Here is a 12246-nt window from a genome sequence, read left to right on the forward strand (position 1 = left end):
CCCACCAGCCTGAAAGTGTGCTCTTATTGGTAGGAAATCAGTCAATTAATAACCAAATCCAGCTTGTGGAATAAGGTTTATTTTGTTGATTTTGAGCTTCCTGGCTTGGGTGTCACTTGCTTGTTTGTTTAGAGGACAGGCTTTTTGTTAATTTTTTTTTTTTTTTAACATAAGACTGATTTTAATCAACACCAGCAATGGCCTATTTGCCTACCTCCCAAAAATTGATCCTTTATGCAGATGCCAGCATTCTCAGGATTCACAGATTTCCATGTATGCTCTATTTTCCACATCTTCTTCACCTATGGGGGGAAAAAAAAGCAAACAAAAATACAAGCAGGAAGAAATCCAACATAGCAAAGCCCACATAAAGCAATCTTTAAAAATATTTTTGAGTAATGTTGACAGGTTTGCTATTAGGTCCCTTAGCAGTGGACAGTTTTATTCCATTTTAGGTCAAAGTGTGATGACAACCTTCCTTTGGTAAACGTCCTAACAATTTCTTTCAGCTTGTAACTCCCATAATCTAAAAATCCAGGCCTGAACCAAGCTGCTGATTCTGCCCAAGATTGTGCACAAGCCATCTGCAGTAACTACATCCATGTCAGTACAAAATAAGGAGTGATGCTTTCCCTGGATGTCAGGGGCAATGATTTATGTTCTACAATCCATTTATGCTTATTGCTCAACAAAGTTTCCAGCTGGTAGATACAGGACAGAATTAAACTTGAGAAACTAATTGATGGTGTCTTTTTAAAGAACAAGCCTCTGAACTTGGGCTGCCAGAGTTAACTTTGCTTCTGAACATTCCTGAAATGTACAGAACTTTCTCAGCATCTCTCAGATTTATTTTGTTCTTCTTTCCCCTGGTGCTCTAAGACTTCTCAAGAAAGTGACTGTGAAGGGCTGTCTCTATTTATAGATGATAAACCCAATTCTTATCTTTCTCCCTCCTCTCCCCCCTGCCATGGTCCTGCATCAAAGAGAGGGCTTGGGGAAAGGGAAAAGAGATGCTCTTAGCCTGAATTTTCCAATCCCTCTCACGGGCTGCTGGGTCAGCAGGAAACATCAGCATGCCGAAATCTGCTTTTCTTTCAAGCAGGAGTATTAATCTAAATGATGAAATACATCTCAAAAATGAAATTGCTGCAGTATAGAGATCATCAAAGGTACTTTAATTGAATTATGCTTTGTTTGGGACAGTAGAAAACATTTCATCTTGATCCTGCTTGAATTCCTCATTTTGCCTTAATGGCTTCAAGGTGTGCACAATAGCACGTTAGAATTCACAATGTAGTCAAACAAAAGTCAGCTGAAGCATTCTATCCTTACTGAAGAAAAGTGTCCTTGCCTGATAATGCTGCTTCTCAGCAATTCCAGCAAAATTGCTGTAGCCCAGAGAAATCCTTCCAACTCATCTGAGCCTGCACTCACCGATCAAAAGCTGCCTCACAAGAAGTTTTCAATCCTCCTCCCTCAAGAGGGGCCAGCAGGAGCTCGTGCTGGTAACGTGTGAGCAACCCCTGGACCTCCTGGTGGAGGGGAGATCTGTTGGGAAAGATGAAACAGGAAAGCCTTATAAATGTGATTGCTGGGCAAAAGATTTCGAGACTATGAAACCTATAAGTGAAGTAGAAATGAAGGTGAGCTTTGGGATGTAAGATGCCAAGCTGTTACTGAAAAACCAGAAAACAGTGGTTTGGCCAGCTGAAGGAGAATCCCCCTTGATTGAACAATACCTTTGCCAAATAAAGGGATGCCAAAGGTCCAAAGCTTGGGGGGACCTGCCAATGTGGCAGGGAAGAGAAAAGGGGTCTAGAAACCAGCTTTTAGGGTTTAAAATTTAACACGATACAGTAATGTAGTAATTCTTACAGGCTGTATGTAAATTCTATAGGATTTCTCTCCTGTGCTGGTTGGATGATTGTAAATTAGCATATTCAGGACAGAAAGAGATATCATGTATTGTAACAGGAACTTGGGCCTCTTGCTCTCTCTCTCGGGCACGCTCCTAGCCATGGCTGGCAGCTCTAAGCAGAGCTCCTGTACTCACCACCCTGTGCAATAAACCACACGTTTCAAGAGCTGCCCAGACTCCAGAGACCTCTCTGCTGTCCCAACTCTCCTACAGAGATCAAACCCACAGCATCCATCCGAGGATCCACCTGGAATGAGGCCGGGAAGGCGCCGGGGAGCGCCGGCGGCTCGCGCTCACCTGATCCGGCTTTTGAAAGCCTGACCTGTGGCAGGCCGGGTTCATCGGCCTATTAATGTCCAAGGAAGCCGTGGGCCAGACCAGGCAGTTTAAACAGCTCAGCTGTGAACACAGGACCCCATTATCATTTCTGTGAGGACAGTCTGAGCAGCTGATTCATCTCGGGAGGTTTACGCTGGACGAGAGGTCTCCACAGCATCCATTCTAAGCTTTAAATCAAACAAGGGTGAAGAACTCTGCACTCAGACACTGTGTTGGGAGGAGCCATTTAAAAGGACAGCCAGCCAGAGAGGCTTGTATTAAAGGCCTTTATTTCTCATCATATTTTGCTAGCTCTGTTCTGACGTGATTACTGATTTCAGTGGAATAAATGCACTGAAATGAACTAGAGTTAGGAAACTGTGTAGCCATTATTCCCTTATGACACACATTTCCCTGGAAAACATGTCCTGGCTTTGCATGCCTCTGATGGGTTTAGTCACAGAAAAGCTGTATTTACCATTCATTTCATTACTATGCATTTACAGCACAAGCCATGAGAGGCTCTAGCCCAGGTTTAGGAAACGATGGGAGTTTCCTGATCCATACTTCTTTTTTCTCTTCCTTCTCTGATGGGGGCTCACATCTTTTCTTACCTGAGCCTAAAGGCAGAAGAATGCTTCCAGATCTTCAGCAGTCTCTGACAGATCACACCTCTTGCATACTACCAAAATATGAACTGGACAGGAAACTTATGTGAGTCCTGAAACCAGCCTGGAAGATGTCAGAAACAACTGCACCTTACAGTTCTCTGACTCTCTTTCAACATGACTATGCAAGGAAATGGCCATTATAAAACAGGAATGATGTGATTACATTACTCTTTTTCCCTTGGACTATTATTTCCACTAGTAGGCTGTTGCATTTTAGACTTTATATGCGTATTCAGCAATTCCATAAATAAGATTTTCATTATCAACATTGAAATCCCCAGCAGTCTTCAGCTCCTAATGAGGTTTTCACTGTTCTCAGGCAACACTTGGAAAAGCCTTTTATATGATAAAATGAAGATGTGAGGGAGACTGAGCAAGGTGTATGTGTTGCCAAAGGCATTACTTTCAAACAGTCCTCAGTTTCCTCACTCAAACAGGTGGTGATCAGGTTCTAGTAAAAACACACTTGAAATGGTTTCAGTCATCCAGCCACTGGATAAAAAAAAAAAAGAAAGAAAAGACAAATAAAAGCTGTTACTATGATCTTTGGAGTCTCCAGAAAGCTCTATGTAACATGCTTAGAAGAAATTTTCAAGTATTTAGATGATAAATTATGGCTTCCTGTAGGATGTTTCTAATAGTTACCCCTTCTTCTCTAAAGTTTAAAAATGCTAATGCTTAGGAAGCATGGAAAAAAATAAGATCTTTCAAATGACATAACAAATTGATATATACAAAAAATGGTTCCCAACATTCCTGTACATAAATGCAAATATTGGTGAAGATAAAGAGCTCCCAGAGTGCTGAGAAAAGGAGATAAAATACAGGGTCAAGCCAAACTGCAGTATCTGAACAGATTATGTGAGAGGGGAAGGCAAGTGTGGTTCAGATTTTGTAACTGCCTCTTAGCCACACAGCGACAACCTGCTGCATTCATATACTAACAGTGAAATGTGGGACCAAATTCTGCAGTGGAAGCAAGTCTGTACTTGAGGAAGGCAAAATATTTCAAATTTAAGCTGAACTTGCATGCTTAAAAGCCTAATGAGCATTGTAAAGGTCACAAGAAATACAGGAACCTCAAGCGACACTATTTTGTAGAAAGGTCAGACATTCTCCTTCAATTAAAATGAAGATGTATTTATATATTTCATACTTTGCATTAAAAAACAGAGGCTTGGCTCCAGAAGCTGAGAAACTACCAGGATCCCTTCTGTATGTGACTTATTTTGAGATGCCAAAATAACCTTGTGGGGTGGGAAGGTGAAGGGGAGAAGCAGCTTGTGAAAGGCAAAGCAGCCCCATGGCTTTTACCAGAGGCTGAATGTATGGAGGGCCCAGACCCAAGAAAGTGTTTGTGCCCATGGAGACTTAAAATAACCACACAGGCCAGCCAGATCTGGCATTAATGCTGATTATGGATGTCTGAAGTCACAGTGAGTTTCATGGCTACATGCCATGGTGCTCTTTGAAGATTTAGGGAGCGTTGCATTTCATGTGAGATAACATGCTTTCGCAGTTGAATGGCAAGTTCCACAAATTCCTCTTGGATAAAATCTGAAGTAAACATCACAAAGTTTTGCATGGGTTTCTTGCAATTTGTTTTGGAGCTTTTGTGTTGAACAGGACTGGAAAATGGCTGGCAATGTTTTATTTCACTTACTATACATTGATTTTGAGCATGCAAGCCTAAGCAAGAAATGTTTGGAGAGCACGACTGTGCTGCATTTCTTTTTTTCTGGAGTAAGTGGCAGTTTTAATTAAAACAATTATACAAGTCTTTGTTTCCTTCAACTTGTTTGATTTAGTTGGTTTCTTTAGCAACAAACAAAGCTTTCATGGCTTCTTCACATTTGCACAGAATATTAATGCTGCTGCCTTTGATTTCAGAGTCTTGTAGACTTCAGCAGTCTCTCAGCACTTCAGGCTGAGATTATGTGAGAGATGGGGATGTGGATATCCCTGCAGGTGGGTCAGGATAATCCCAGGCACAAATATGGGCTGGGAAGAGGCTGGATGGGGAGCACTATGAGGAAAAGGACTTGAATCTGCTGCAGTGAGCCCAGAGGAGAACACGGAGCTGCTCCCGGGGCTGGAGCCCCTCTGCTCTGGAGCCAGCCTGGGAGGACTGGGGGGGCTCACCTGGACAGGAGAAGGCTCCAGAGGCATCTTAGAGCTCCAGGAGAGCTGGAGAGGAGCTTGGGACAAAGGATGGAAGGACAGGACAAGGGGGAATGGCTTCACATTATTCTAGGATTATACGAGATGCTCAGTGGGGCAAAATGGACAGAAAAAAGAAAGGTGATTTAGTATTTCAAAAAGCTACTTCTGTCTGAGAATTCTAAAGTTTGCAATGTCAGTGACCTTCAAAACCTTCTGATCCACTTTATGTAAGCAGGCTCAAAGTTATGGGAAAAATAAGATTAGAGCAGTGTTGTTTCTTTTTTTCTGTAAAGCTTCTAATTTCTTCTTTATTTTTAGACATTTTTGATCAGCTCTACTACAGCACATCATGTTTTCCATTGACACATGTAGGCCTATGTTTAAAATATCAATTCATTTATCCTTCAGAAATGTTGACACAAAAGATAAGAATCAGTATAAAAAGAACTGGTTTAATTTTGGTGCTTTTCAAAAGGATTGGGAGCTTAAAAATGCATTTCCCTCTGAAAGTGTGGGTTCAGATTTTGGCTCACACCTGAAATAGAAGTAACAGTGGTATTTAGTTTCTCATCACTAATTCTGCATGGTTTATCCCAACAGAAAAAGTAAAATAAATGTCTGGGCATTGTGGCTGTGCCCCAGAGGTGACATTTGGGGTGGGGTGGGCAGAACGGGGCGGGCAGTGCTGGAAGTGTCTGAGTTTGACCAGCAGGGAGGGTTCAAATCTATCATGTGCCAGAGAAGGGAGCTAACAGATAAATCTCTTGCTGCCTTCCCTTAAAATCCATAATTTAAAAGATCTGTTTAGTTTATGCCTGCTGCTGTTTTTAACATACATAACTAAACCTCTATTTTTATTTTATTTTTTTTTAGCTGCTTATCCAAAAATCAGTACATTTTCCTTTCTCGAAGCTGTAACTTAATAAAAGCCAAACAATTCCTTTCCAGAGCTCCTCCCAGATGAGTACATCTAGGTCAGGTTTCAGCCTGGCATAAATATTTTATGCCTGAGAACTCCAGGTCTGCAGGAATTGGGGTTCCTCTTGGAGCCCCGGCCACAGCAGCACACGCGGGTGCTTGCTTTAATAAAAAACCCCTTAATCTCATTTGGCTCTACCTCACTGGCAGCTTGAAGCACTTGAATCAAACAGTACAGCTGTGAATTGTGACACTGGCTGGATGGAAGCCCAGAAAACTTTTCCCAGAGAAAACCCTTCAGGGAGGAAAAAAAAAAAAAAAAAAAAAAAAAAAAAAAAAAAAAAAAAAAAAGAGAGAGAGAAAAAGAAGGAGGAGGGAAAAAAGCTTTGACAACTGAAATACAATAGAAGCCAAATACAAAACCCACACAATCAAACCTTGCCACCCTCCAACCTGAATCTGAAACGAAGCAAAAAACCAAAAGATACATTGGATTCTTCTTAAAAAGGTTATTTTGTAAGGTAGAAGGGCCAACCTGGGAAGCCCTGAGCTATGGCCCCGGTCTGTATTTTCTGCACAGCAGCAAATAAACAAAACTCAAACCAAAGGACAGGAAAGCTGAATTATACCACTCCTTCAAAATCCATTTAAAAGAAAAGGCAGCTTTGATTTTTGTGAGGAAGAAGAAAAATATCCAACTGAGGAAATTAAAAGAGGGTTGGAAGCACAAGTGCCATAAAGCAGACCTAGCACAAGTGCTCTTGCAATATTTATGATCTTCTTTTTGCTTGAATCCTGATGTTGATACCTTCCCCTAAAGCAGGTAACTGAGCAATATGGAAAAACAAAACAACAAAACCATAGAAAGCACATCTGAATGGAAGGAAATGTTCTTTTTTGGGAGGCAGCAGCCATACTCTGGAGTCACAAGGTCAAGAGGTGAATTTCTACTGAAGGAAAACATTAGAGCTGGATATTTCTCATCTGTCATTCCCATTAAACACCATCTTTTAAGGACCCAGGACTGTGCATTGCGCCTCTCCTCAAGTTAGGATAATAAAGATTCCGTTGCCTTTTGCAGATGTTTAAAGACATGATGTGAAAGACAAATTCTCCAGCTAAAACCCTCAAGAAATGTCACTTCTGTGTCTTACTGAAGGAGCTCCAGCACATTCACTACATAAACATCTGCCAGAAACATTTTAAAAAGGAGGCTGTTTAAATAATGGCTTTTGTAGGCTCGGTTGGGATTTTTTTTTTTCCTTCTTTAAAGAAAAGAAAATGAATTTGTGGAAAAGTTCCCTCTTCCAAAGCAACTTTCCTTTGCAAACATGCTTCAGCTAGGATGATTTGAGGGAGCAGCTGCAAAACGAAGAAGAAATGTTGAAAATATTCCTTCAAAACATTCTATATCAATCACACCTCAGAGACAGTCATAAATCAGTGCTTTCTTTGACTTCAGAAAGTTGTTGCTCTTCATTGTTATGCTAACTTGTTTGTGACAATTATAGCAAGGCTCCCTTTACATAATAAGTGGGTTTTTTCTATTAAATTTAACTGACAAGGAGAAAAAAAAGGCAAACTAATAACCAACATTCTGTCAGAAGTGGTACATTTGTGGCATAAACTGAGAAAAGGAAAAAGAATGAAAATAAACTTCATTTATAGTCTCCTTACTGTAATTTGACTCCTGGTTCTACGTGACTAAGACAAGTCTACATACACTTCTCCATCTTTAAATGTCTGCCAGAGTGCTGGGCTGTGCACTAACTGTGCCTGGGTACCAAACTGATTAAGATTTTGGATGGGTTTAGCTTATTTTATGTTTATTAGAAAAAAAAATCTACACTTCTGGATGCAGTGCTTCTATTTCAAAGTGATAGAAATCAGAGGTAGTGGGAAACCCCTCTAGGGAAGCCCACCTGTTGCCAAAACAAAAAGGGTGTTTCTTCCAACAAGGATTATATATCCATTTTTAGATAAAATAGGACGGGTCTGGGGGTGGTGTTTAATGCAGTCCATTAAAAGCTTCATTAAACCTTGCAGATTCCACATTTAAAAACCCAACTTCTGAGGATTTTGGAAATGATGCTGTAGGTGTGCAAATGCCACTGGAGGATCAATATTGTCACTCTAACATATAATGATGTAGGGAGAGCTTTCACAAGGAATTCTATGATATGGAATATGGTTTTAAGATTCACATCAGGTGTGAGACTGCTTCTTCAGGACAGAGATGGAGGATGAATCTACAACAATTTATCTGATAAGCAGTCCAGAACTCCCATCTCCTTAACTAGGAGAGAGTGCAGGGGAGAGGCTGCCAGGCACTGTGGGGAAATGGGAAATAAAAAACAATCTGCTGCAGTATTAGCAAGGAGACTGGTGCAGGATATTTAAAACTCTAGTCAAAATCAGGAAAACAAACCAGTTAGATCTGTCTGATGGCATGGCTCAAGCAAGTGATGAGGAAAGGAAAATCTTCCACTTTTGCAGGGCTCAGAAGACCTTTTCCATCACTAATGCCCATCCCTCAGCATTATCTTCATTGTGGATTTACCCACAGTATGCATAAAATTTACTTTCAGAAAGGCCTTGATAATATCTTGGCTTTGGCAAGATACTCAGATGTAAATGGAACTATTTTGGCAAGGCATCTTGGAGGGAAGAAAGTTCCAAGAGGCCACAAATTCATTTTTATCCCCTGGTCCTGGCTTCTCCTGCTGCTTGTCATTGATGGCACCATTACTTAAATCTTTATTTCTTGTGCTATGCAGAAAAGGTCCCCCAGTGTTAACCAACAGACTCTTTCCTTTCTTCCTAAAAACCAAGAGAGGTGAAGACCTGATTTCCTTCTTGTTTAACATCTCTGATTGTCTCATAAATCTCACTGAATAAAACTGCCTTCCAGACTTAAATGCAGTAGATGCAGAAAACCAGTAATATTTTCCAATTGTTTCTTATCTGTTGGTGATTGCTTTCACAAGACACTAACAATTGTCTTTCTTGATGATTAGTTGCCATTGTGTATCAGCTTGATTTTTGTATTCATATGCTTTCACAAAAAAGGTTGGAAGTTCAGCTTTTCCCAGTTTTGCCATCATATAATAAAACATCTTCCGTGTGATCTTAGCTCCCAAAATCCCTGGTGACTTTGACTTCATACAACCTTGTAAAATTTGAAGTTCACTGGGTTTGTGAAGAAACGAATCTCTTTATTTGTGTGTCCCTTACAGACACATCAAGAAGTCTGTGTGATGTGACTTCCTCGTGGCATAAGCCAGGCTGATTTCATCTGTACAAAAATGATAAACATCTCATTTAACACTTCCTTTAATGAATCCATTTGCTTTTCTAGAATATGTGTGTGTATGTTTAGTGATACGAAAAATGAAAATAGCTATCTAGGTAAGCTTTTAGAACATAGTGTAGGGTTTAAATGGAAAGATTCATGAACAATTCTGTGCAAGGGTAACTTAAGTAATAAAGAATAGGGAAACTGAGTCATCCTTTCCTACACAGGAGCAAAGAAAGTCTTGGCTTGTTGCTGATTTTACTCAATGGTGATTGCTGATATTTACTCTACACTTCCTCCTAAAAACCCCTCTAAACTGTACAAATCTCCCTGCAGCACTCTAGCACAGCTGATAGACACCAGCTGTACTGTAAAAGGAGAAGTTTCTGAACAGACAATGATTATTTGTCAGTGGATAATATCCTGTTCTGAATCACTAATGGCCTCTGCAGGTTCAGCAGTGGGATATCAGAACAAGCTTAAGCATGAGCTTAAATATTTGCATGCAGTGAAAGCTGTATCAGAGGGATGTCTGTATTAAAGTATTTGTGATAATGATTTATTTTGAGGACTTTTCTGTGGAGTTTAGTACCCAATCATTTTGTGGAACATTTTACCGTTCTGTGTAAGAGCTTAGTAAGTATTTCTGTGTGCAAGCCTGGCAGGGAATATACCTTTTTATTAGCAGAGCTGGTGTGATCCAGACAGGTGTAGTTTGATCTTTCCCACACTGACCTTCACATAACTTCATATCTGACCTGAATGAAGCGCTGTCTCAAGGGGAAGGAACAACTTGCTCATGGAGAAGAAAATGATTATGCTGCTGAGTTATGTGATGCAGCTTTATAAGATGGAGTGTATTTTGGGCCTGTGACTACAAAGCCTCATGTTTTGACAATTATGCAGCTTATGCAAAGGCCCATTTCATTTACAGAACCCAGGGGTACTCTACAAAGCTTCCTCTATAAACATGGGTTACAGCCTACTCACAAAGGTGCTGCATTGCTTCTTTTCTTTCATTAACTGCCACACTCTAATTGTTAATTTGTGGCTAACATGCAAATAACAGCATTTTATCCCAGTAAGCAAAACTAGAATAGCTTTAGATTTGCACTTGATGCTGTGGGAAGCTTCCAAATCCCAAGTGCCGAGTTTGGTTTTCATGTATTTGATTTTCAGAGATCTGTTCAGAGTTGGAAAAGAAATATCTCCAAATAGCTGGAGTCTGTAGGTTTATTCTACCATAAACAAGTTTCTTTCTCATTCACATTTCTGGGAGCTGGGGATATTTAGTTTTAGAAAGGAGTGAAGCTGGGGCCTTGAGCCTGCATAATTCCTCTGCATAAGGGATGCTGCAGCTGTGCAGCAGTTTCAGGCCTCAAACACCCTTGTGCAGCAACATCTGACATGTTTAGCTAAAACAAAGAATGCAAATGAAAGCTCTGCCACTCCTACAGGCAGGAGTTCAAGGTAGAGGGCCAGGCTTGGAGCAGGGGCTGGCAAGGAATAAACATCTTTTGGACTTTGGGCTCTTCCTGCACTTCAGTTAATATAAGGTTTCCCTGGCATATAGAGATGTCAGAGTAATAACTCAGTTTTTCAATTGCCAAATGTTCCAAAAACTCTTTGAAGGAGGAGGCAAAGAAGGAAGTAATTGAGAGCTTAAATAAAAAAAAAAGAGGAAAAAAAGAAAAGCCCTCAAACTTTCTCAATGTGTCAATATTTTTCAAGGCAACAAGGGTGTGATGAAGGAAAGAGAGGGAAGAAAAGCCATTACCATGCTTAGTTCCAGAAATTCTCCAGTTATTGCTAGAAAAGCCATCCAAAAAGCACTTGAAATTGGTGTTGTGTGCTGTTTATACTCTTTGGTAGGGAAGAAAAAATCAGAACAAAACCCCAAACATCTTCTCCAAAGAAGGGAAAGGTTAGAAATTATCTGTGCTGCACTGATCAATTTACCCGAGTTGTCTTTCCATGGATTGTATTAATGGAACTTCATTTTCTTTTATTCAGCTGCTGGCCAATTTTTTCTTGATTCTTAAAAAGATCAATGAACGCATCTCACTATCTTTGTACAAAATGAGCCTCTATTTTTTCCTCAAAGTTTAAGGGACTTTATTATTTTCATTTGTAATGGATTTTTCTGTCTCCTTTTTCTTTCAGCCCCTGTTGTGATTTCTCTGATCTATTCTTTCTTTTTCATGGATTTTGTCTAAACTACTCAGGTTTGCTATTCTATAGGGTACAGGTAGGTAGGAAGTTATGTCTTTAGGTCCAGTAATGTACAAACACTTAAAATTACACACAGCTCCTTCTTTAGTGCTGGTGTGAGACAGAGGAACCATCACTAAAATGAGACTAAAATAACAGTGTGTTGTTTGAGGAAATTCAACCAGCAGTATCAGTGAACTGAACTGTGCTTTTAAAGTGCCTCAGTAAAACCAATCAAATATTACTCAACAGGAGGAAAGCTAACAAGTTATGGCCAGACAGGATTAAATTTAACTAGCAAGTGCTCAAGTGCTCTTTGGTTTGTCTTTTTTGTTTTTTCACTAGTTTTGACAGACTATAACTGGTTTTAACCCTACATTTTCATCCTCAAACAAACATCCCTGGTCTTTAAACGCAGCTTGCCTGGGATCTGCTCTTTGTTTAAGCACATACAGCACACACCACTTAAACAGCTACTGCCTCATCATGTCAGTCATTTCACTCCTTATACACTGAAATCTTAAATTCTGCAGAGAAATTCAGCAATGTCCTTAATCATAATTTTGCCACAAATCCAGTCTTATTCAAGAAATGCTGACAAATGATAAAAAGCATAATCTAAACATGGAAGCCAACCCCAATGACTTTCCAAATCTATCTTTTTGTTCTCACAGAAGTTCCAACACTGAAAACTGTGGGTTTAGTGAGTATTTGAAAAGCAACCTCCCTTCTCCACCAACGCTTAAATTATT

The 12246-nt window shown here is 40.0% G+C and overlaps 1 long non-coding RNA gene across 1 annotated transcript in view; it reads right to left on the minus strand.

Annotated features, from left to right (window-relative positions):
* The window catches only part of LOC134558705 (uncharacterized), a 300450-nt gene that overhangs the window by 17755 nt on the left and 270449 nt on the right, over positions 1–12246 (minus strand). The window contains exons 4-5 of the long non-coding RNA XR_010082396.1: positions 1435–1548; positions 215–302 (exon numbers count right to left, since the gene is read on the minus strand). This is a non-coding gene — a long non-coding RNA (uncharacterized LOC134558705). The remainder of the gene's footprint in view (positions 1–214; positions 303–1434; positions 1549–12246) is intronic.

Source organism: Prinia subflava, chromosome 15 (genome assembly GCF_021018805.1).
Source record: "Prinia subflava isolate CZ2003 ecotype Zambia chromosome 15, Cam_Psub_1.2, whole genome shotgun sequence".
In the NCBI taxonomy this organism is placed as follows: domain Eukaryota; kingdom Metazoa; phylum Chordata; class Aves; order Passeriformes; family Cisticolidae; genus Prinia; species Prinia subflava.